Source organism: Ambystoma mexicanum, unplaced genomic scaffold (genome assembly GCF_040938575.1).
Source record: "Ambystoma mexicanum isolate Mex_15411 unplaced genomic scaffold, UKY_AmexF1_1 Mex_scaf38, whole genome shotgun sequence".
In the NCBI taxonomy this organism is placed as follows: domain Eukaryota; kingdom Metazoa; phylum Chordata; class Amphibia; order Caudata; family Ambystomatidae; genus Ambystoma; species Ambystoma mexicanum.
This window is the reverse complement of record NW_027182453.1, coordinates 1,402,672-1,428,932: the sequence shown is the minus strand read 5'-3', so window position 1 is coordinate 1,428,932 and position 26,261 is coordinate 1,402,672. Positions and strand designations below refer to the sequence as shown.

The window sequence follows — 26,261 nt, the reverse complement described above, 5'->3', positions numbered from 1 at the left end:
CGACTGTACGAGGGATTTGGCTTGACCCTTGTATCACCACTTTGACACTTCACCCTGGCCTCTTGGTCTCTGTAGTTTCACTAACCAAAAGGTTCTTAGTTCAATACGTTCTCTTTCTTTCAGGAGAGGGGTACCAGCTAGAGTCTTTTGAACGAGCACCCACGTGGCGCCGGATCACTCTATTGCTGGTACCGATTTCACTCACAAAAGACCTCTGTCTATTATCTTCACGTACAATGTTACCAATGCAACCTTGAGTCGAACAGAGTCTGGTCTACGTCTCACTGGCTGTGCTATAACAGTTGGCTTTTCCTTCGGTGCTGGAGTCAAGGACGGTACCACGATGGCAACCACTTCTCCCCACCCTGGCAATTAGTGCGAAAGGTTTCCATGTACCGCTGACATCCGACACTACTTGCCAGCTGTGATTCCCAGTCTCATGTCTCCTTTCACGGAGGCATTGCAGGTCTGGGTTGAAAAGGGCAAGGATAATTCCCTCTTGGTCATCCTTTCAGATCTCTAAGCCTTTCCCCTCTGTTTTAAATGCCATCCTGGAATGTCTGCTTCCTCGTGCATTCGGCCTTCCTCAAGTGTGCTCTCATGCTCCGCCATTTATCCCAGTGGGGAAGGGAAAGGGCAGTCAGGTGTGTATATTGCCTGACTCTGCCTGACCCTTGTGTTGGGACAGGTCAGGTAAACAGCTCAGGTGTTAGTCCATTGTCTTTCGCAGTGTGAGAAATTGTTCGGGTTGGAAAAGGGGGCAGGGTAGAGTTTCTATGTATCCTATGGGGTAGGATGGGGAAAAGGTGTCATAAGGAAGGTGATCCCGCATCTCACCCTTCAGTGTCTCACTTTCACACCCCGAAACCCCTCCCCAACCCCATCCAAGTGATCCTCCCGCAATGGTCCACCCCCAGGAACTGGATCCAATAGCGATGGCCGTGTCCTGGCCACATGGAAGACAGATACTTGGGGCCTAGCAGGCGAGACACCTTTAGGTTTCTCACAGTCCTGGACATTTAAATCACTGAAGCAAGAAACACAAGCAGGCTGCAGGCAGGAGGGAGTTGCTTGTCTCAGTGCAAAGTGAGATCTGGAAGGAAGTTGGTGAAGCAAACCTATTCAGGAACCTGATGGCAGAAGGTTTCTGAAAGCAGATGAAACAGCCAGAATGCCAAAAGCCAGTGGAGGGCTCCTGGACACTTGCTGGGGTTGGAGCACAGCTCACTGGAATCCCAAGCGAAGCAGACAAGCCCAGCAGAAGCTTCAGGAAGCATGTCACAAGCAGAAAGCAGCAGGAGACCATCAACAACAGACCGTAGAAGAAACGAGATGCCATCAAGAACCGGCGCATCCATAAAGGGACAGAGAAAACCAGGGTGTATTGGCGGCTGCACCAAACTTAAATTACTTATAGCGAAACCAAGAAAGAGAGAAAAGGAACGGTTTCTAAAACCAGAGAAAGACTGAAGGAGCAGTTTTCTAAGAGATACTTTCAAGTTCGTCAATGGATACTGCAAGCATATAAGAGACAAAGAGACCATATATAAGAAACCAATTATGTTAGCCAAGGAGGCTAAAAAGCGGAACCATCAAAAGGTGGAAGAGTGGGCAGGAGTTCACATATGAAATGCCCTGGCAGGAGAATATACCAGGTATCCGAATCACACATAAGAAGGAAGACAACCAGTTTGAAGAGAACTTTTGTTGTTGACCCAAAGGAACGCCAAGAACTGTTCTTCGCACCTGGGAAAGACGGTCTGACCGATCAGAATCCACCTTTCCTGGGCGAGATTCTGCCTTCACCGCCCGCAGATTCGGTCCCATATCATTTAATGGCGCCGTCATCCCACCTAGTCCATCTTCCATTTTAAGGGTGGCCGCCATTTTTTATGTAATTTGTTTTCTTGGTCAGGAGATGCGCTCACGCAGAGTGCATCCCCAATCAGGCACAAAATAACACAAAAAAAGCTATCCGTACGCTGGTTTAACAGGCTACAGCTCGGGTCTACAAAGCTCAGGCTGGTGGGCTGTTAAACACCACGTCCGCCCCGGCGGCACAGTGTCAAAAATATATGCGTAACCCAAAGAAAAGTGATGAAGAATACAGGGGAAGGGAAGAACGCTCTCGAGCAAGGATGCCCATACTTGAAAGACTACTTTTTGAGGGAGTTATACATTTTTCCTTTTTTTGAACATTTATAAATCACTCAATGCCAAAGACATCCTTTTCACCTTAGAATTCATTTGTGAGTATGAGGTAGAGTGTGAGGGTCAGAATAATACTTTGGACAAAGGATGTTTTTTTTTGTTGAACTTCTGACACTGACAGACACTTAGTTTTGAGTTTAGGTAAGGAAACTCTGCTAGTGCAGGGACAGCAAGGCCTTTTCCAAACTTAGTTGGTATTATAACAAAAGTCTTCAACCAAACTCCTGTCTAACTTGTGTTCCAGTATCATTCCTGACTCCTCAGTTATCACAATCCTATGGAAAAGAAAGTTCATCTATCACTTTTGTCATAAGAAAAGCGACAGGTCATGCTATCAAATGTTTATACAAAGACAGGAAATGTAGAATGTGGGCTTAATTCACTGGATTGATTACTCAATATTGTATCAATCCGTTGATTTGTAAACACATTTATCATAATTTCCTCCATTTTTTCTTTAATGCCATATCTTCTTTAGCTGAGGGTTAAGGTATGGAAGGGCACACCCTGCAGACTTTACCACCACCACATCCTTCTCTTTACCCCACCTCCTCTGTCACAACAAGCTCCTTCCATGTTCAGCTCTTTCACACCCCTCCACAGAGCCCATTACCACACCTTCTCTTTACCCCACCTCCTCGGTCTCGACCAGCTCCCTCCATGTTCACCTCTTTCCCACCCCTCTTACCTCACCTCCTCTGTCACTACCCACTCCCGCAATGGTCATGACAAGAACATTTAAAAAGTGGACAATAACATTAATTCCAGCATAAAACTGGAATAGAGGTGTTCACCCCACTAATTAATCACCTCTGTTCCAGGACGCAGTTTACACAAAAAGTCAGGGAAAAAGATTTAACACATTTGGAGTTACTAAAAATTTATTTTTACAGTGAACACAGTGACATATTGGCTGAAGCTCAATATTAATTTCATCAGCATTTCACTTAGTGTATGAATCCCGGTGGGAGACCTTTACATTAGACATGTCAGTTTATCAAAGACCAGCTTTATTCTGTAGACATGTATGTCCACTGTTTCTTCTTGGAATTTAGAGAACAGCAGTGATATCATTAAACCCACAACTCTCATTTCAGACAGAAAGGCACCATTTCATTTCCAAATTTGCATGACTTTTATTGTCTCACAACACAGCGGATATTTCTACAATTGCTCTTTCGATTCTATTCACAAAATGTCCGTTTTCTACAATACATGTCCACATAATTTAACAGAACACTTGACATCTTCTCTGGGCCCTTCACATCAAACCAATTTCTTATAAGATAGTGCTTTAATAGTGGGCATGTACCCTCCTTTGTGTAATTGCACCTCCACATGTCGATCCCAGGCTAGGGAACCATCTACTAATCCTAAATGCTCCAATAGAGATAGACAATAGTGTAATACAGTACAGGGAATCCTGAGGAGAAAAGGAAACTAGTGCTGTAGAATTAGCTACACAAAGTGGAAACACTGCAGCATTCAGCAAGGATGGCACTCCTGGTAAGGCATGCATTTCTTGGAAACTGACTTCTGGAGTAATATTGACGATTCCAGTTTTATGGATGCCATTATCCATGTTTTCCCTTTGCAAAACAGTCTTTGCACGAGTTGTGCCAAGCTTAGTCTAATTCCCATGTGAGAATATAGCCTTCTCCATTTTTATTATTCAGGAAGCTCCAGATGATTTAAATTTTGGGTATTTTAATCAGTTGAAGTTAAAAGTAAAACAAATGTATGGGGGTGTACAAATGTAATTCCCAGTAGAGGCATTTCTAATGGATTCCTTCCTGCCACGGATTCCTCATCTATGATATCCATATCCTAGCACAGCTGTTCTCTAGAAACATTTCTGCCGTCAGGGAGCTCGGCACAGCTTTGTCGGGTCTGTCCAAAGCCTCTATGCGCTTTACACCAGAAACAACATTGATATATAATATAAGCAGTGGAGCCACGCCCCAGGATCTCTGTTCCTTTTTTCCTCGCGCTTCAACGGCACCACACCATGGACTCTGCAGGAATATGTTGCACTTCCCATTGACACTTTTATTTTGCAAAAGTATGACATTTACAACGAGGAAGGCAACGAGATCCCATGGGTTCTAGAGAGGAGCGACTTCCCTGAGAAGTTCTATTGGAATGGCGATATGCTGAACCTGGCAGCTGACCTGTCTGGGGGAAGCGGTCTGGAGTTGGACATTCTATTTGGACTTTGATTTTCCTGAAGCAGAAGGGATAAGGCTGGACAGGACTTTTGTGACTTTGTCAATGGAAAGGCGATTTAAAACCCAGGTGGAGTTGGACAGGGGTTTATATGCTTGACATGTATTTGAATGTCCTTGACTAAAGAAGCAATGTAGATTGATTTGATTACAGCCGATGAGACTTGATGCTTATCAGACAAATGTGTTTGAATTCTATGTGAACGTGGAGAGTTGGAATATTGTGTTATTCTAGAGAGAAAGTATGAGGGATTTGTATATGTTTAAATAAATACTTCCTTTTTACAAAGTTAGTCATTCTTGGCTCTAAAACGTTGGTACAGTGAAATGCTAATTGATAACAGTTAAGTAATGCATATTATGCCTCTCTCCCGCAAGCCTTTCTGTTTTGTGAAAACCTTCTATATCCCTATATATGTGCATTAGATGCAACAGGAACTTCCGTGGATGCGTTACAGAACCTGGGAGTAGGTTGAAAGGGTTGTACATTGAGAGAGCTGTGCAATGGAGTTGGGAAGGGAAATGCAGGCCAAGTGTTCCATAGGATGGTTACCGTAATACAGATGGTACAGTCTCCCTTCTGAATATTCCAGAAGGGATACATTCCAAACAGCAGTGATTCAACAATCATATTCAGCCATCATTCGTAACTGAAAACAGCTATGGAGGCAGGTTATTCACAGTATTAGTCAACAGCCATGCCAAACTCAGTAGCATTTTAGAAGCACCTCCTTCTCTAAGAAGCACCTTCAGTTGCAGATTTCACCACCTACATGTCCTGTCTCATGGCAGATAAGAACATCCTGTGTACTGAAATAGACCCAGGCATGCACATTTTGTCTGGTGCCTAATAGGCTGACTGTTCAGACTGAAGCATTTTACACATTCAGTGCACCAATAAGGTTTCTCACCTGTATGTATCCTCCGGTGGCAAAGGCAAATACGATCACTCTCCCAAAACAAGCTCTTCCTACATTCATTACAATTACGAGGTTGCTCACCTGTATGTAAGGACTGAGGGTAAATAATACCTACCTTATTACAAAACCAGTTCCCACACTCAAGGCAGTTATGCGCTTTTTCACCTGTATGTGTTCTCTGGTGGATAATAATATACCCTTTCCGAGAAAACCCTTTCCCACATTCAGTGCACTCCTAAGGCTTCTCACCTGTATGTGTTTTCTGGTGGATTGTAAGGTTTCCCTTCCAAGCAAACCCTTTCCCACATTCAGTGCACTCATAAGGTTTCTCACCTGTATGTGTTCTGTGGTGACTAATAAGATGTTGCTTCCGGGCAAAACCTTTCCCACATTCAATGCACCCATAAGGTTTCACACCTGTATGTGTTCTCTGGTGGAGATTAAGCTCTCCCTTTGTAGCAAACCCTTTCCCACATTCAGTGCACTCATAAGGTTTACCTGTATTTGTTCTTTGGTGTATAGTAAGCTTTCCCCTCCAAGCAAACCCTTTCCCACATTCAGTGCACTCATAAGGTTTCTCACCTGTATGTGTTCTCTGGTGGCTAGTAAGCTCTCCATTTGTAACAAACCTGTTCCCACATTCAGTGCACTCATAAGGTTTATCACCTGTATGTGTTCTCTGGTGGACAGTAAGCTCTCCCTTTGTAGCAAACCCTTTCCCACATTCAGTGCACTCGTAAGGTTTCTCACCTGTATGTGTTCTCCTGTGGATAGTAAGCACTACCTTTGTAGCAAACCCTTTCCCACATTCAGTGCACTCATAAGGTTTATCACCTGTATGTGTTCTCTGGTGGACAGTAAGCTCTCCCTTTGTAGCAAACCCTTTCCCACATTCAGTGCACTCATAAGGTTTCTCACCTGTATGTGTTCTCTGGTGGTTAATAAGATTTCCTTTCAGAGCAAACCCTTTCCCACATTCAATGCACTCATAAGGTTTCTCTCCTGTATGTGTTCTCTGGTGGTCAATAAGATTTCCTTTCTGAGCAAACCCTTTCCCACATTCAATGCACTTGTATGGTTTCTCACCTGTATGTGTTCTCTGGTGGCGAATAAGAAGACCCTTCTCAGTAAACCCTTTCCCACATTCAGTGCACTCATAAGGTTTCTCTCCCGTATGTGTTCTCTGGTGGTTAATAAGATGTCCTTTCTCAGCAAACCCTTTCCCACATTCAGTACACTCATAAGGTTTCACTCCCGTATGTGTTCTCTGGTGAATACTAAGAACTCCCTTTGTAGCAAACCCTTTCCCACATTGAATGCACTCATAAGGTTTCTCACCTGTATGCATTTCCTGGAGGCTGATAACTGTATCATTCAAATGGACACCATTATCAAATTCAGTGCACTGATCAGAGTTTTCACCCATGTCCTCATGTGGGCAATAAGTATGTTCTTGAGATGGCAATTGTTCCCACATTTTGTCCACGTGTAAAGCGTCTTGCCAGTTTATTTTGTCAGGTGCCTTGACTTAAGAGGAGCCTTTTCAATTAAAATGTTTGCAAATTCAGAGCACAAATGAGAAATGCTTTTCTTACTGCACATAACACATTGTCATTTTAGTGCTAGATATACCTCTCCCCCAGGATTGAAGTATGATCAAGCTTGGTTACTGGATGTTACCACAAAGGTGGTGCATGGGCGGAAGCCATCATGTATCCAACACTCTTCTCAATCTCAGTTCCTGAATATTCTGAAAAGGCAACTGGACCTCAAACTTGCACTCTTCTAAGATGCTTGGAAATTGCATATTCTAACAATGAAGCTTTTCACTGCGATGGTCCAGAGAATCCAAATCACTGTTGCATTTCTGGGGCATCAGTCACCTATTAAGATAAAAGGAGACGCACATTATTAGTTGCAACACGTTCACAATCACAGGCAGCACACGTAATAAGACTACTCAGTAGTAACTCCTCACATAGTAACTTATTTATATATGTTCTACCAATATATCTATTCTGAAATGACTAAATTCACACATGGAAGCTCCCAATTTCCACACACAAATGATAAAGGCAGGTGTTTGCCATCAATCGGATGCCTGCTTGTCCAGTCCATGATGTAATCACTGATGACTTGTGTATTGGTCCAAACATGAATAATATAACCAACAGCACCATCGAGGAGACAAGGACAGAGCTCTGATTTAAAGGTAAAGCACCAATCTCTTCCCATGGTGAGAATGTCACAGGCCACGCTGGCACTACATTCAAACATGGACTTTAATTCTAGATAATCTTGTATTTCTGTCAAATCTGGAGATGAGAGATGGGTTTGGAGTTTGTGGCAGAGACCAAAATAAAGTGTATGAGAGACTACATAAACTCCACAATATCACCCCATTTGCCTTCCTAATTCTTTATATAAATGCCTCATTGCCAGGTACTAAATGTAATTGGCCAGAGGGATCCCACTTCCGTTTCCCTGTTCAAAATACCACAGTGCAGTTTTCAGGAGGTGGTACAGACTCCGTTTTACTGTTAAGGAGTGGGTGTAAATGGGTCTGTTACCAGGATCCCATAATCCGAACCAGACCCCTTTTTTAGGTTGAATCTCAGCATGCCCCTGTGCCCTCACAACCCTAGTAACCAATGGGGATGTTGCCCCATCACTGCCAATATTCACAAATTGATGCACAAATTCAGTGGTTCAGGCAGCAATTAATGAGTAAACCTCTTTTGGACAGTCTTATACCTCTGGCCTTTTCATGAAGGCATACAAACGTTTGAAAACCAATTAAGATTTTGGGCTACATGTCTGATGGAACGTTGTGTGAAGATTTGATGAATGACACCAAAGTCATAAATCATGCAAAGTTGTTTTCCTATGTCATATCAGACTTGAGCTTAACGAGTGTTATGACTATACTAACGTTACATTTAACTACATAGGGACATATGGTACTAGACATGGGTAAGGCCCCCCGCCCCCACCACTACCTGCACTGCCAGCCTTCTTTGCCTTTATTTCAAAGCGAGTGTCAGTCGCTGCGCTTGCTGCCACCTTCACTCCCCTCCTACTCATGCCTCTGACTCTCACCCTGACACAGCCCTCACCTTCATCTCTCCATTTCCAACACTCTGGACATCCTTGTCCATGCCATGAGGATCTGCATGAAGCCAGCCTCTAAGTGCAACTTCACGTACGACTCCTGCCTGGCTGCTCTGAAATGCAAGTGCAGAGCGGTTGAGCAGAAATGGCAGGCTTCTAGCACATCCTCTGACCAACTGGCCTGCCGCCTGCTCCAAAGGCAATACCGACTCTCCAGTTGCTCTAAGAAGAGAACCTTTACCCAAGCCTGCATCTCCGCTGCCTCACATCTCGGCAGAGCTTTTCTCTCTTGCGCTCTCTCTCACTCTTTCTCACTCTCTCTCATATCTCGGTTACAGCTCTCCTTCCGTTCTCATCCTTCTTGATCTTTCCTCTCCCTTGAAGATGGTCAATCATGCCACCCTGATAAATAGACTCCATGACACACTTGGCATCACAGACTTGGTTCTGGGCTGTTGACCTCATTCCTCTCTGATCGACCTTCCCAAGGTCACCTGGGCCCCTTTTTCTCCTCCCTCTAAGTCTCCACCTGTGGTGTCCCACGGGGCTCTATCCTCTCTCATGGCTTCTCTAGCCCATTTGATCTGCACCTTCTCTCCTGACATGCAGTGTTCTGCAGATGACACACAGCTCTCCTTCAAACAACCCTCACCTGCCCCCTTCCCTCACTCATTCCTGAATACCTCTCTGCTATTCAGGCTTGGTGCACTACCAATGATCTCTGCCTTAGTGCCAGTAAGACAGAGATCCTGCTCATTGGGAGCCCTAAACCCTCTTTATCCTAGACTCTGGCCACCATCCATGGGCCCCCTCACATCACCCTCCTGTGAAGCTTAAAACCTTGGTGTCATCTTCAACTCCTCCCTTTCCATCTCCATCTCCGACTTTGCCAAGAAGGCTCACTTTCAACAGTGCCTTTTCAGAGGCATTCTCCCTTTCCTCACCTTCCCACAGAAACTCAATGTCTCCAGACCTCTGGTTCTTTCCAGACTTGACTACTGTAACAGCCTCTTTCTCAGTCTGCCTAACTCCGCCCTCCGCCCCATTCAACTAATCCAGAATAGGACTGCACGACTTATCCATGGGTTCAAGTCGATGGACCGCATCTCTCCAGCCCTAAACTTTCTCCACAGGCTCCCGGTTGCTGCAAGGATTAAATTCAAGACCTTCTGCATCAACCACAAGGCTTTCTGGGGCGTGGGACCACGCAAATCTAACATCCTCCCCCGAAATAACTCCCCGCAAGAGCCCTTTGGTCACTGAGCTCCAACTCTCGGCAGATCATACGTTTCTCCAAGCCAAGAGTACAAGGGGTAGAGCTCTCCTCCGCAGGTGCCTTACTCTGGAATGCTCCTTGCCCCTCAGGTGTGAGCCGGATCTCCTTAAGTTCCGGAAGCTTCTCAAGACCCTCCTTTTCTTCTTCCCTCCCGCTCCCAATCCCCTGCCACAGTGACTCAAGACCTTCAATTTTCTCCTCTTCCATCCCTCTGCCCAGCCTATTTTACCCCTCTGCCCTGGACTGGCAGCCTGGTTCTTTCAGAGTCATACAGGGCAGCAGTCACCCCTCCCCCCTTGTCTAGTCTACCCCTACACTTGGTTTCCACTGATCCACCCCTCATCTGCACTTGCACTCACGGCCCCCCCTGCCTGCTCATGACTGGATGGCCTTGAGCCATTCCAGCCCTCTCGATTGCACTTATCCTTGTTGCCCCTTCCCCTTCTCTTCCCCGGCCCTGTCCTCCTGGCCTCCTCACAGGCCCAACTGCCCTGTTCTAGCACTTCGCCTCCTCCTGCTGCACTTCCGGTTACTGCACTTGCAAGATCTCAATGTCACAAGGCCTAGTAAGATCCCTTTTTGTCTCTCCTGTTTCTCCCCGTCTTCCCCCCAGCCTTGTCGCACCTCAAGACACTTGTGTATAGGTGCATTACAAATAAGCAATATCCAGAGCTACTGATTTGCTGCCGCTATACTTACAGTTACATGAAACTACACAGGGAGATATGGTTCCCCGACGTCACCAGAACAGCCAGGTCTGTGGCTCAGTGGACTAATGCATCCACTACAGGGGCCTTCGTTTAACCTCATGGTCACAGGTTCAAATCCCTGCAGGTTCACTCAGCCCTTCTTCCTTCCGAGGTCGATAGGAGTACCATTAAGTTGGGTAACAATAAACAACTGCTATTAGCGCCAAGATGGGGGTGAAGGTGCACTTTATAAATACACTGGTTATGTTACAGAGTTGCTAGCGCTATACTTAAGGTTACTCGGCACTACATAGCGAAGTACGGTACCCAGCATAACCATAACTACTGAGTTGTGTGGCGGGTAGGAAGAAGGAGTCGGACCTGCTGAGGACATTTTTAATGAAATTATAAATAAAAGGTCTATCTTCCCTATTGCTAGAGGGAATACTCTACCCATCTAAAGGAATGTGCTAGTCAGTTGTCAGGAAGTCCAAAGTAAATGCGTCCTCCTTCCAAACTAACTATCTGACCCTACCACTATAGCCAAAGAAATTAAATAGTCCAGGAGAGTTTCTTCTATTTGCCTGGTCTTCTCTTCGGATAGTCTCTTTATTTATAACTTTTCTCTGTGGTACAGATATTTCTTTACATGGGGCCACCTTCCGAAGGTAGGAGGTAACCATGCCGCTATTTGCGGCATGGCTACCCCCTTACCGGCTACCGGGTCTGGGTTCCTTGAATGAGGAATTACCGGGCCATTCGACCTTGGGGCCCCATCCCCATCCCCATTCGAGCCCCCATAGGAATAGGGAGGGTGCTAACAACGGACCCGTTAATAACAGGCCCATTATTAGCACTCTGGTCTGCTAGCGGGACCCGCTAAGGGCGCCTGGTTTTACCAGGCACCCTTTGCGGGTCCCACGAGCAGACTCGTAATGTGGCGGTAAGGGGTTGGCAGCTCCGTCACCTTTACCGGCGCCGCTAACCCCTTACTGCCAACCTCGGAATGAGGCCCATAGTCTCCTTGAATAGTCTCTGAGGCCAGTTCTTTTGGTTCTTCAAAGACCCTCTTGGTTTTCATGCTTTCTGTGGTCCTATATTTAGAATGTTTTCTCTGGCAGTGGTTCCTCACATTCTCGTCGTCCCTTGTAGACACTTACCAGTCTTTAATTTCAGGCTTTCACGAGTTGGGGTATCTTGACTGCTTTTCAGACTTTCCTAGTTATGAATTGACTGTCTAAAACTCCCTCCTCTTTTATCCCGTTCATACAGGATCTTCCCTACCTCCAAGGGGACTTGTTTCTACTCTCTGCGTGTTCCTTACCTGGTTTGGGTAATGCCCTTTTATATATTCTTTTTCGCTTCTCTTGTTAACTGGCTTCTTTTTAGTATTTTGTCCTCAGAACTGGGACACGTTTCTCTCTTATGATAACAACCCTCTAGTTTTAAAATAATTGATGAGCAGAGCAGGCTTTTCTAATATGATAATTCATTTATGACGCGCCAGTACATAAGTGTTTCTAGGTAGAAAAAAAGACAAGGAAGGGAGGACAAAACAACAATCTTACTAGGCCTTGTGCCATTCAGAATACCCAAGTGCAGGGGGAAGGGAGTGGGAGAAATACCAAGGGGGTTTGGGGGAGTAAGGGGGGGGAGAGTGCAAGTAACTAGTAAGTGCTGCCTGGAAGTTGCTCATATGTGCAGGAGTCAGGGGAATGTAGGGTTGCAGATAAAGTCCCTTAAGTGGCCAGGAAGCCGGGGGCAGTGCAGGGGCAACTGGTCATGCAGGAGCCTGGACCTGTAATTTCAGAGGGTGACCAGGTAGCCAGTATGCGCAGCAGTCAGGGACATCAGCAAGGGAGAGGTAGAGAGGAAGTGTAAGTGAAAAGGAAAGTCTTGACTTGCTGACGGAACCTTAGGTAGTCATGCTTAAGTTTGAGAGAGGCAGGCAGGCTGTACCAGAGGGAGGCCCTGCCGAGGACAGAGATCTACCCCCAACTCTCTGCTTGGAGAAGCGTCTGACCCTCAGAGTTGGAGGTGGATGAGCATAGGGCTCAAGAGGAAGATGTTTAGGAAGAGAACGTTGGATGTAGTGTGGTCCCTGGCCCCAGAAAGCCTTGTGGATGATGTCGAGAGTCTTGAACTTGATGCTTCCAGCCATAGAGAGACAGTGGAGAGATTTCAGGGCTGGAGAGATATGATCCCTGGGCTTGAGGCAAGGACAAGTCTTGCCGTCTTTTTCTGGATAAGCCCTAGACGCCCTCAAAGGATTTTTGGTGAATTTACAAGTATGCCCAGGATAGAACTGGTGGCAGCAGTTACTTTTAAAGCATTTTTGACTCTTTTCTATGGTCCAAACTGCGTTTGGCCCATGACAGTGGCCAAATTGGCCATGCCACAAGGTCCTTTGTTCTGTCCTTTGGCCGGCCATCTTGTCCCTTTGCCTTCCCCAGGTCAACCCGACGGGGAAATTCCTTATTTGGTCACGCAGACCCCCACGCAAACCGAACCTTTGCGGGCTTCGGTATGACTTGTGTGTGTGTGACCAGGATGTGGGCTGGAGCTGTCTAGTTCCAACACACATCCTGTGTGCCAGGATGTCTGATATGACTGGGACCACCGTGGTCTGTGATTGGTCCATGTCTGGGATGGCTCAATGTGAGCAGATCTCTTATTGGTTTCTCTTCGTTTTGGCATGAAGGAGACTGTGGATAAGACAAGGCACTCTACACCCATTCCAGGTCAATCTTCTGAGTTTACACCAAACTTAGTAAAGGAGCCAAGTATCATGAACCGAAGAAGCAGATCCAGGGAACCGCTGGTGACCCCCCTGGAAGGTTTGGCACCCTGACCCTGCTGTTGTTCCATCAGAGCCCCTGTTTCTCATCAATCATAGAAGGGCTGCAAGGGTGCTTCGACCCTTTGGAGTAGTTGTAACGCTCACCTGGTTCCCACGGAGGCGCGGCGTCGAAGGCGCAGAACTCTGAAGATGGACAGGAAGGGCCCCTCTATTCTGGCTTCCCTGGCTCGTTGGATACCCTCCTGTGCGTGAAAAGGGAGTATTACCAACTGTGGAACAATGCTCAAGCCTCCCACTCCCTTCCAACCCTCCACGATACCTCCTCCACGATTCCCCGTGAAGCCTCACCTTAGGGTTTGGAAGGATGAGCTCTCCATCCTGCTTCTGATGCAGGGGCGCGTTGAAACCCAGTTACTTCACTGGATTGAGGATTGATGGGAGTTCAGGTAAGCTTGACTGTTCAGGTAAGGCGCTGTAAAAGTTCTGTTCAAAAGTTCAAGCTTAATAATAATGTTTGTTGTCTAATTGCAGCAAGCGCTAATGCTTATGTCTTTTTCCCCTTAGGGGCCGGGGTTCGGAGTGCCGGAGATATGGCGCCGACCCGAAGTGAAATAGTTCTGGATGAGCGCTCAGGTAATGTCTTTGCATTCGCTCATTCAATGTCTTTGTCTTTTTTCCCCATAGGGGCCGGGGTCCGGAGATGCCAGGAAGCGGCAGGACCCGAAATGCAGTGGGAATAATCCAACAGGTAAGACTTAAAAGGAAACTGAGCTTTCCTTATTCCTTTTCTCCCTCTCACCTTTGTTCTTGTCTTTTTCCCTCTAGGCGCCGGGGCGTAGCTGAATCCGGAAGATCGCTGCTGAAGATGGAAGCGCCTTGCAAAGGTGAGTAAAATGCAGCGCTGCAGCGATCGAAACGAAATGCCTTTAAAATGATGTCTTCCTTTTCAGGGCCGTTGGAGAAATGACTCCGGGATGCAGATTTAGCAGGTAAGGGCTTTTCTTCTCCTATTCTCTTCCTTTCTCCCCTTGCAGGTGTTCCAGGGTGCTGGCAGGCGTGGCTGAAGTCAGGATGCAGGAGCTGACACGGTGAGCGTCCAGCTGCTAGGTGCAGAACAACGCGAAGCATGTGTGGCTGTTCGGGTGGGGTTTAAATAGCCTTGGAAGAAGTTCCTGGTATGTATCCTTCAACCAATCAGGTATGTATCCTTCCCCGACCACACCCGGGTGGTGAAGTAGTCCTACAGGTTAAGTAGTCCCATTCAGGCCTCAAGAGGGCCTGGATGAAGCAGCAAGGTCTGCATCAGGTAGGTGTGCACCCAAGCACTTAAACACATATCCTCTTCTATGAGCCTGGCGCCTAAGGTGCCAGGACTGGGGCCCGCTATGAGCCTGGCGCCTAAGGCGCCAGGACTGAGTCCAAAGGGCCCCGACTTGGGCCCGCTGAGACTTCCCTGGGGAAAATGATGTCTGCCTCTGGGGTTGCTGGGCCCGGCCTGGCTCCTTAGAGGTAGGCATCATGACAGTACCCCCCCTCAAGGCCCCTCCCAAGATCTTTTCCTCCGGGGGTTTTGGTTTGTGCGGGAATGTTCGATGGAATCTTTGAATTAATCGTGGTGCGTGAACATAGTTACTGGGTTCCCAAGATCTTTCCTGAGGTCCATATCCTTTCCAATCAACAAGATAGAAGAGTTTCGACTTAACTATCTTGGAATCTAAAATGTCTTTCACTTCGAATTCTAATTCTCCATCAATTTGGACAGGGCCTGGGGGCTCAGACAGTCTGGTTCCAGGTTGTACTGGTTTTAGAAGAGATGCGTGAAAAACGGGATGAATCCGCATGTTGGATGGTAAATCGAGTTTAAAGGCCACTGGGTTGATAATAGCTTTGATGGGGTAAGGCCCAATGAATCTGGGATTAAAAGTTTGCTGACCCTTGAGGGGTAGATGTTTAGTTGCTAGCCATACCTGATCTCCTACTTGGTAAGGAGGAGTTTTACTTCGGTGCAAATCAGCGTTTTCTTTATACTTTTTCTTGGCTTGCTGTAAGTGGGTTGTAGCTTCTTTGAAGGCTTGGGTTATTGTGGAATGTAGGTGATTTACTGCAGGCATCTCCAGGGTCAGAGGTGGATCTAGGTCAGAGGTCCGAGGATGATGACCATACAGGGTATAAAAAGGAGTCTGTCCGGTTCCAGAATGCACTGAATTGTTGTATGCATATTCTGCAATCCAAAGGATGTCCTTCCAATTCAACTCGGATTGGTGTAACATGCACCGCAGATATTGCTCGAGAGTCTGATTGGTTCTCTCGGTTTGTCCGTCGGTCTGGGGGTGGTGGCTGGTGGATAACCGCACGTCTATTTGTGCTAGGTGGCAACATTTCTTCCAAAAGTGGGAGATAAATTGACTTCCACGGTCTGAGACTAATATGGAAGGGAAACCATGTAACCGCACTATATTTTCCATAAATTCCTTGGCCAAGGTGGAAGCTGACGGCAATCCTTTTAAAGGGATAAAATGGGCCATTTTGGAGAATAGATCCACTATTACGAGAATCGTGTTGTAACCACCACAAGGAGGCAGGTCAGTTATAAAGTCCATTGACAAGGTGTGCCAAGGTGCTGGTGGAATGCCCAAAGGTTGAAGTAGGCCGGCTGGCCTTTTCTTTTGACTCTTATTTTGGGCACAGATTCCGCAAGACAACACAAATGACTTTATGTCTTTTCTCCAAGAAGGCCACCAGAAGTGGCGTTTGATCTTTTCTTCTGTTTTCGCAATACCGGGGTGTCCTTCCATTAATGATTCATGATGACGGGTAATGACAAGTTCCTGCAATTCTTTACTTGGCAGAAATAACCGCTCTTGGAAGTAGGGTAAATCATCCTTAACGGTGTAGTGAGGACCCTTTTGACTCCATTCCAGTAAGGCAGAAGAGTCAAAAAGCTGTTTTACTTGAGCTTGGATGTCCTCAATGGTTTGCAATGAAGTCAAGCCCAGAATTCTTTGTTCCGGTATGATTGGCAAAGGTTCTAAACTCGAATTGGGTTCTTCCATGCCTATCCGGGATAAGGCATCTGCCTTACCATTCTTGCAGCCAGGGCGATAGGTAATTACAAAATCAAATTCCGCAAAGAATAAAGCCCATCGGAGTTGTCGCGAAGATTGAGCTTTGGCCGTCTTTAAATACTGCAAATTTCTGTGGTCCGTAATTACGGTGATGGTGTGTCTTGCACCGAGAAGATAGTGACGCCAAGCCTTGAAAGCTGATTTAATAGCCAGTAGTTCTTTGTCGGTAATTGCGTAATTGAGTTCAGGTGGAGAGAATTTTCTGGACCAAAAGGCTACAGGGTGTAGTTGGTTAGTTTCTGGGTCTCTTTGCGACAGGACAGCTCCCATGGCCGAACTGGATGCATCGGTTTCCACGATGTAAGGGAGATCTGGGCGCGGGTGCTTCAATACAGGTGCAGAGGTGAATTTGGTTTTCAGGTCCTGAAAGGCTTGTTCAGCCTCAAGAGTCCATTCAAAGCGTTTGTTTTTCTTTAGGAGAGCTGTGATGGGTTGAACAGTTCGAGAAAATTCCGGGATGAACCTTCGATATAAATTGGCAAAGCCAAGCATGCTGTGTACTCCCTTCACAGAGCTAGGAGATGGCCATTTGAGAATGGCGTCCACTTTCCGCGAGTCCATTCGGATTCCTTGAGGTGTCAGGATGAATCCGAGAAACTCCACTTCTGTGGTATGAAAAACGCATTTTTCGAGCTTGGCAAATAATTTGTGCTGGCGCAATTTCTCAAGAACTGCCCTAACATGGTTTCTGTGATCAGATTCTGAGGAGGAATACACCAGGATGTCGTCAATATAAACGATGACACAAACATCGATAAGTTCCCGAAGAACATCATTCATGAAGTACTGAAAGGCGGCAGGTGCGTTGCACAAACCGAAGGGCATTACTTGATATTCGAAGAGCCCAAATTTGGTGCGGAATGCAGTCTTCCACTCGTCGCCCTCTTTTATACGTACCAGCTGGTAAGCTCCTCGGAGATCTAGCTTGGTGTACACACGAGCATCTTTTACTTGGTCGATAAGCTCAGGTATCAGGGGCAAAGGGTAACGATTCTTAATCGTTATCTGATTTAGGGCGCGGTAGTCAATACAGGCCCTAAGGTCTCCTTCCTTTTTAGGTATGAAGAACAAAGCGGAAGAGACTGGTGACTTTGATGGGCGAATGAAACCATTGGCCAGGTATTGATCCAAATACTGGCGCAATGCAGGTTCTCAGGTTCAGTAAGAGCATAAATCCTACTACAAGGTAGTTGTGCATTGGGTACCAAGTCGATTTGGCAATCGTAAGATCGATGGGGAGGTAAGGTGTTAGCCTGCTCTTTCTGAAAAACGTCTTGGAATTCTTGGTATTCAGATGGTAGCTGTACAGGGGTGGAAGTTACAGAAGCTAGACCCATAGCTGGATTCCTTGGGTAACAGGTTGGTTCACAATCAGGAAAAGTTATCTTCTTTGCTCGCCAGTCTATTCTCGGATTATGTGTTTCTAACCAAGGGATTCTAAGAAGTACTTGAAATTGTAGGGCCTTGATCACATCAAACACGATTGCTTCCCGATGTCCGTCCTGACCCACCAGAGTGATTTCAACTGTGGAATGCGTTACAGGCCCTGAGGCTATTTCGGTTCCATCAACTGTAGTAATTACATCTTGGGTTACTTTCGGGCGGAGAGGAAGCTTAATCCTGGAAGCCAATTCACGGTCTATGTAATTTCCAATAGCTCCACTGTCTATGTATGCTTTTATAGCATGCAACTGCTGAGGCTGTTTTGGGTTCACAAGAACCATTGGCATGACAAAATGCGAGGTCAAAGAGTTTGTTTTCAAGCTCGGCAAGCGGACCCCTACGCTTGTCGGGCTAGGTCGTTTCCCGAACCAGGTGTCAATAACTCGTTATCAGTGGCTCCAACCACCTTCTTGGGTGGTTTAACTGGACAACTTTGAAGAAAGTGACCGGAAGTTCCGCAATACAGACAAAGTTGCATTTGTCGCCTTCTCTCTCGTTCCTTCTGCGTTAATGGTCCTTTAACACTGCCAATTTGCATAGGTTCGGAAACGTCAGTACTCTTGGAGTTAACGTGGGTCTTGATAGGTACTCTGGTTTCATACTTGAGCCGATCTGCTTTTCTATTTTGAAGTCTGTGATCAAGTTGAACCACTAAGTCTATGTAGTCTGCGCAGGCCTGGGGTGGATCTACTATCTGAGCTATAACATCTTTAAGCTCTCCGCGCAGGCCTCGATGAAACAATGTGATCCTTTTATTTTCAGGCCATCCGGTTTCCACAACTAGTCTATTAAAGGTGGCGATATAGGACAAAAGATCCTGATTACCTTGTCGTAAGGATAGCAGTTCGTTGTCAAGGGCCTGTCCCTGCGAGTGTCGAGCGAACAATCTTTCCATGCTGGCCTGGAAGCCCTGGAAATCCCGGAGAATGGGATCATCCTGATTTACCAATGGAATAGACCAATCGGCAGCACAGCCACTGAGGTAAGATAGTACAAAGGCTACTTTGGTCTGGTCGTTGGGGAAGGCCCCGGGCCTGCATAAAAAGTGTAAACGGCATTGATTCATAAAAACGGCATATTTCTTGGGATCCCCCGCAAAACGTTCCGGCGGGGCCAAAGGCATGTGTCCAGGTAGATTGATTTGTACCGGGTTATTCGAACCCATTGTTGTAGAAATATCTCCGGAAACAGGTAAAGGAGTGTGCTCTGCCTGGCCCTGCAATAACCTTTTGGCCAGATCATCAGTTCTTTCGTTGGATAGGATTAGTTCCCTTCTGAGAGCATTAGTCTCCTGGCGGGCTGAGTGCACTTCTGCCCGTAATTCCCCTAAAAGATGGGCCAGCTGATCTGTCTCGGAAGTCTCCATAGCACCCAGGTGGGAAATTGTGGTAAGGCTTCGCGTTCTGTAACGCTCACCTGGTTCCCACGGAGGCGCGGCGTCGAAGGCGCAGAACTCTGAAGATGGACAGGAAGGGCCCCTCTATTCTGGCTTCCCTGGCTCGTTGGATACCCTCCTGTGCGTGAAAAGGGAGTATTACCAACTGTGGAACAATGCTCAAGCCTCCCACTCCCTTCCAACCCTCCACGATACCTCCTCCACGATTCCCCGTGAAGCCTCACCTTAGGGTTTGGAAGGATGAGCTCTCCATCCTGCTTCTGATGCAGGGGCGCGTTGAAACCCAGTTACTTCACTGGATTGAGGATTGATGGGAGTTCAGGTAAGCTTGACTGTTCAGGTAAGGCGCTGTAAAAGTTCTGTTCAAAAGTTCAAGCTTAATAATAATGTTCGTTGTCTAATTGCAGCAAGCGCTAATGCTTATGTCTTTTTCCCCTTAGGGGCCGGGGTTCGGAGTGCCGGAGATATGGCGCCGACCCGAAGTGAAACAGTTCTGGATGAGCGCTCAGGTAATGTCTTTGCATTCGCTCATTCAATGTCTTTGTCTTTTTTCCCCATAGGGGCCGGGGTCCGGAGATGCCAGGAAGCGGCAGGACCCGAAATGCAGTGGGAATAATCCAACAGGTAAGACTTAAAAGGAAACTGAGCTTTCCTTATTCCTTTTCTCCCTCTCACCTTTGTTCTTGTCTTTTTCCCTCTAGGCGCCGGGGCGTAGCTGAATCCGGAAGATCGCTGCTGAAGATGGAAGCGCCTTGCAAAGGTGAGTAAAATGCAGCGCTGCAGCGATCGAAACGAAATGCCTTTAAAATGATGTCTTCCTTTTCAGGGCCGTTGGAGAAATGACTCCGGGATGCAGATTTAGCAGGTAAGGGCTTTTCTTCTCCTATTCTCTTCCTTTCTCCCCTTGCAGGTGTTCCAGGGTGCTGGCAGGCGTGGCTGAAGTCAGGATGCAGGAGCTGACACGGTGAGCGTCCAGCTGCTAGGTGCAGAACAACGCGAAGCATGTGTGGCTGTTCGGGTGGGGTTTAAATAGCCTTGGAAGAAGTTCCTGGTATGTATCCTTCAACCAATCAGGTATGTATCCTTCCCCGACCACACCCGGGTGGTGAAGTAGTCCTACAGGTTAAGTAGTCCCATTCAGGCCTCAAGAGGGCCTGGATGAAGCAGCAAGGTCTGCATCAGGTAGGTGTGCACCCAAGCACTTAAACACATATCCTCTTCTATGAGCCTGGCGCCTAAGGTGCCAGGACTGGGGCCCGCTATGAGCCTGGCGCCTAAGGCCTGAGTCCAAAGGGCCCCGACTTGGGCCCGCTGAGACTTCCCTGGGGAAAATGATGTCTGCCTCTGGGGTTGCTGGGCCCGGCCTGGCTCCTTAGAGGTAGGCATCATGACAGTAGTGGGACTAACTACTCTTGGCACCTCCTGCTTAACCTATAAGCAAGCCTTTTCGGAAGTGTTCATGGACCGGCCAGTGAACTGACCAGCTCGTATGAGACCTTTTCCCTGGAACCGCTGCTGTCTCAATTTTCCACTCGAGTCTTTGGGGACCGTAAAATAATGGTAGAAGGCACTCTCCTGCAGAGTTTCATACACCTAGCCTTCCTAGGCCTGGAATTAGGAGAGTCCGCCTGAACCCAAGCATACGCAGTTCCCATGTCTCCCTGCTGTGGTAACGATCTTTGTGGGTGCCTTGCTTCTGTGCCCCAAGACGAGTTGCCAGTGGAACTGGCCCGATCCCTTCACCAGAAACGGAGAAATCACCACTCTACCCGCCGCGGTCTGAGGTCCCGGAACGCAGCCCCTGAAAGCCACAGAGATGTTCAACTGCAGGTTTCGTGCCTGTGAACGAACATTGATTTGACTTGTGAAGTTTGGCCCAGAGTGCGCCGAGGATCAGTAAGTACTTGCAACCCTACCGGTGGCCCCTGGCGCATGCATACTGCAAGATGTCCCCCAAGGGCCACTCTCCTTTGTGTAGGTAGCCTGTACTACTAAACTATTCCTGATTCTTGGAAATCGCTCTGCCCTCTTGTGGAAACCCTCTTCAAATAGTGGGACTTTCTTTTTCATCACCTCACCTATCTTCCTGAGTCACTACAGCCCCTTGAAGAGACCCGTTTTGAACTTAACCGCACGATTGAGTGCTCCAGCACTGAATGTGCTTTTGAGTGAAAGACCCCACTCATCGTAGGGACTTAGACTGCTGTTAGGCAGAATCCTGTGCAGTTCCCTTAGGGAGCACTGCAAAAAGATTAAGACTACAGGTGTTGGCAGTAAACCCAATTGGTAGCAGTCCGCACCACCCAGATTTACCTGTTAGCTGTGGCTGAGCAGTCAGACTTCTCTCAAGATGAGTTAGGCAGTATATAGAGCATACACAATAGGTACAGAGATACAGTAGCACAAGCAAACACTGACCAGAGCTTTGATATAAAAGTATATAATTATGTATTTAAAAACACACTTGTAGAATACACTGGCACTAATATGGCAAGCAAGTTCAAAACACAGTCACTATTAGTATATATACATCCCTAATTACTTGTTGAACAAGTCTTAGTTAAAACACCACTTATTTTCAGACAGAGGTGAGCGCTTAACTCAAGATGGCACTCCAACAAGTTATTTAAAAAGGGAGGGAAAAAGGCAGAATTATGAAAGCACACACTATCAACACTTTTAACAGAACCACAGTAAGTCAGGAAAGGCAGAGTCTACTGGAGAGCAAGAAAGTTCATATGCCCGGCCCACTCTTAGAGAGAGCAAGACGAAATGCGCCCAAGATCACACAGTTGAGTAATGCTTTAAAAGACTTTGTAGATAGTTCAGAAATAGTTAGTTAACAGGCCCCAGGCCAACCCATGTTAGAAAGGCCACAATTTACCGGTCACCTCGAACAGTCTGTTGCAAGGGAAGCCAGGCGGGACACAGTACCTAAAATGGTGAGAAGGCTCCAGCGGGGGCAGTTGTTCCTGGCAGCGGGTGCAAGTCGGTGTTTCGTCCAGAGGAGGAGAAGGTCTCGACGTAGAGGAAAGCTGGAGGTCGTTGCACTACCAGGGAAGAAACCAGCCGCGGAGTTTCTCGATTAAAAGGTAAAACCCTTTTATTCTCGGTAGTGGTAAAACGTGGTTATCCGGCTGCCGGGGTGCTTGGCACAGGCGAGTCGACCACGAGATGATCCGGGAAGGCAAAAAGAGGGTAAACTGGTTATCCCCACAAGTTCAAAGGAAGAAGACTCTCCGGAATGAAGATCTCCTCTGTCGTCGGGAAGTGGTGAGGCGGTTCAGCAGGGCTCCACCGGTGGTGTCGTCGTTGCAGGTCGGCTAAGCTTCTCCCTCTTCGGATTCTTTAGATCCTGTGGCGACTTCTGAAGTTCCAGTCCCCAAAGCCCTGCTTTTATGCAGAAAACCCCCATTCATTCAGCCTAGCTGTCAATCAAACATGCTAAGTGGTGAGCCGGGCGGCTCACCACTGGGCCAATCACACAAGAGTGTGACTTGAGTTGTCGAAGCAACACAGTCCAGGGTGCCTAAACCCCCCTCCCACACATCCTGTAGACCCAGACAGAGTGGCACCACTTCGGAGGGCTTCTGTGCAGAAGCCCGCCAAAAAGTGGAACAAAGGGCTCGACTTGGGTTGGAGTCACAGAAGTGAACACAAAGGCCATTTTGGAACCGAGTTCTGGCAAAAAATACCGGCCGGTGAATTCATATTAAATAAATAAACCGGCGGTATGTTCGAGGCTATTTTAAATATTGGTAGCCTCGAACAATAGGAAAATCCCATAGGAATATATTTGCGGTCGAATATAAAAAGTAGTATCCACTGCCACCAGCCAAAACTCGATCAGGGGGGACTGGACAGTGCCCCCTCGAACGACAGACCCAGGGGCAATCAAATTGCCCCTACCAGTACGTCCACAATACATGGTTTGTACTGGTTCTGTTCACAATTTAGGACTAGAAAAGCCAATGGTTACTTTACATGCCCTGAGAGACAGTAGTCAGTCCCAGGGTATGGAGTCTATGTTTGGGGGTCACTATGACACCCCTGTGATACTGTACGGAGGGTGCTGTGTGCCTCCCTGCCTCTCTGAAACTTGAGGAGAACCAACTCCAGTTTCCGGAAGCACCTCAAAACCTTTTTCTTTGCTTCTGCTTTTTCTCCCCCTCTCCCCTGGTGAATCCCTGGCTTAACTGCACTGGTTACCTGGCCACCCTCTGATCTCGGGCCCAGGTCCCCTCCACCGCCAGTCGCACACCTGCACTGCCTTCCTGGCAACCCCGCACTCGGCACGGTCTCTGTATCCCTACTGTCCCACTACCAGCACTTGACACCAGATGTCTGCACTTACCCTTGCACTTGCCACCAGCTGGCCATACTTACTTATTCTATTATCCCATGTACTGCACTTTTCCCTCCTACTCTCCCCTGCACTTTCCCCCTTTCCCCTTCCCATGCACTTGCGCGATCTGAATGACACTTGGCCTAGTAGGATCGCTGTCTGTCTTCCCTCTGCTCCCCCTCCCTTGCCTCGTCGCGTCTTGAAACAATTGTGTATAGGCGAGACAAGACATGAAAAGGATATATCTTTTGGGTTAGCCTTTTGTACTAGGAAAATATCACTTTTTCCTCAATGCTGTTGACCTAAGTGAACTCTAATGTAATTTCACTGACTAGTGGTTAGCGCCATGCAATTATTTTGTACTTTGTGTATTAGCAGAATACATAGCATATTTTCTGCTCCGAACTTTTCTGTTCTTTTCTTATACATGAAACATTGGATGCTACATCGTTGGACTTTGGTTGGTGAGCACCCCATTTACCATGGTAACATTTTATTTTTGACTAATTGGTATCACCATGTGTTCTCAATATTCAATACCAATATGCATTTCTGTGTGTTTTTTTCTGATGGGTCCTGGCCCCATCCCCCTTTTCCTCTCTTCAAACATGCTTTAAAATACTTCTCTATTTTCTTTTAATTTCTGTTTTATACGCATTTTGTGTTCATTATACTATGTGATTTTGGAATAATATTATCAACAGCTTTGTCTTGAAAAAGACCCGTTGGAAAGGGTCGAAACACGTGTCAGCATTTCTGTTTCAGTGTTTCTTTATAAACTTTTGGACAAAGCACTCCGGCTGATGACTCTATTGTTTAGTTCTAATTTGACCTTTGTCTCTCAGCAACGTCATTAATCAGATATATTTGTGTATCCACTAACTTGTAGTAAGGTTGCTCAACAAACTTAGGGTGACACTCTTCCTTGTGTTAGCGTTATAAATGCCATATCATATCATATCAAGGTATGTCAGGAGGGTGTAGAACCTGCATCTTGGAGGAAACCGGCATTCAAGCCGGTCTTCAAAATACGTAAATTTACAGAACCCTCAAAGTACAGGCTGCTATCAATGCTCGACATAACAAGCAAAATGTTTACTTCCTTTTTACTCAACGAAACACAGAAATGGGCAGACTATCTACATAGCTGTTAGATACATTCCATGCAGGATTTAGACCTGGTTCTGGGGAGGTCCAGAACATAAGACTCATGGACAAGCTATCAGTGCAAGCAACAAAGAAAGGCAGTCCTGGTGTGTAGGCAACTCTGGTAGATTTGAGCAGCATTTCACACCATAGACAAACTGTGGAGTAAGACGAGTGCTTAGGTTGCAATACTCGTATCACCTGACTTGCGAACCGTTCACAAACGGGTAAAAGCGGGCATGTGACGGTCCTTGACTCACCTTCCTTCAGAAGGGTGAGGGCTTCCTTTTCAATCACCTCATGTTGTGGCCACTCTAGTGGGTGGGCATGCAAGGAGAGTGTGGGTGTCATACTTCTGCACTCTATTCCATCCTTTCCAGATCTGGTGGTCCGTTCATTCATCCCCTCCTGATTAAGGCTTTACCATCAATTACCTTGCTCCCCAGGTGATATGGAAAGAGAACAACCAACACTAGGTGTAACTAACAAGGTGTCTATTTAATTCACGTGTAGAACTCCACCCAACCACCCCCTATAGCAAAGGGTTGTGATCCACCATACAGGTCCAATAGTGACTTACCAATTGAGTTTAATAAGAAGGCACAGGGGAAGGGATTGACATCACATAATAGGTGTAGTTGTAGAGTGCACCCACACACTCACACGGATGTATTTTGGTGTTATAGACAGAAGGTAACAGATGTTCATTGTTACACAACTCAGTGGTACTCATTCAATTAATCTTGGGTGGATGAAGTGCTGGGTGGACCTGCAGGGATTCAAACCAGTGACTATGAGGTCACCCGCATGGACCCTTCTAGAGAATGCACTAGTGCACTGGGCCACAGACCTGGTCCCTAAACATGGATCTGGACACCACTTCCAGGAAGAGGCAGGAAGGAGGAATGGAGACAAGACAAGACAGGAGAGAAGGAGATATAAAGGGTCCAGGAACAAAGGGTGGGAGACAGGTTATCTCAGAAGCATAACAACCTGTGTAGAGAAACAAACTACAGCAGTTATTTACCTTTTGGCGCCTGTGCTTCTTACGCTTTGCAGAGTAGGGTGACACAATAATGGGTTTAGATCTAGAAACAGAAGACATTATGTTATTAAATACTACAAACCCAAGACATAATATAATGATATATAAACTAAACGTCCAAAGAGGAGCTGCTGTTCCACTCTCCCCGCCCAGTAATGCACCCTCCATCCCATACACAAGACAGGATTAACTGGAGGTTTATGAAGAACAAGCAGAGACAACGTAACATTTGGCCAAAACAGATGATCACTTTCTCACCAAAAGAGGAGGTCGCCTGTCACTCACCTGCAGCCAATTATTCCCCAAAAGACATATTTCACATTTTAAAACGTAGCATTTGAGGTCCCAGGGAGACAAAAGGGAGCCCATCCACCCAGGGCAGTTTCTAGTCCATGTGGTGCCCAGGGCGAAACACTACAATGTGCCCCCACGCTTGGCATACGTGCCACTCCCAAACTACACCCCACAGTTAAGTAACTCGCACCAAATGTCAATAAATCACTGCTATACAAATGAAACAGGTTTTATT

The 26,261-nt window shown here is 46.8% G+C and overlaps 2 pseudogenes; one reads left to right on the top strand and one right to left on the bottom strand.

Moving 5' to 3' along the window:
- The window catches only part of LOC138559115 (zinc finger protein 585A-like), a 540,244-nt pseudogene that overhangs the window by 318,113 nt on the left and 195,870 nt on the right, over positions 1-26,261 (top strand).
- LOC138559114 (zinc finger protein 585A-like) overlaps positions 3,075-26,261 on the bottom strand; it is a 473,907-nt pseudogene continuing 450,720 nt past the window's right edge.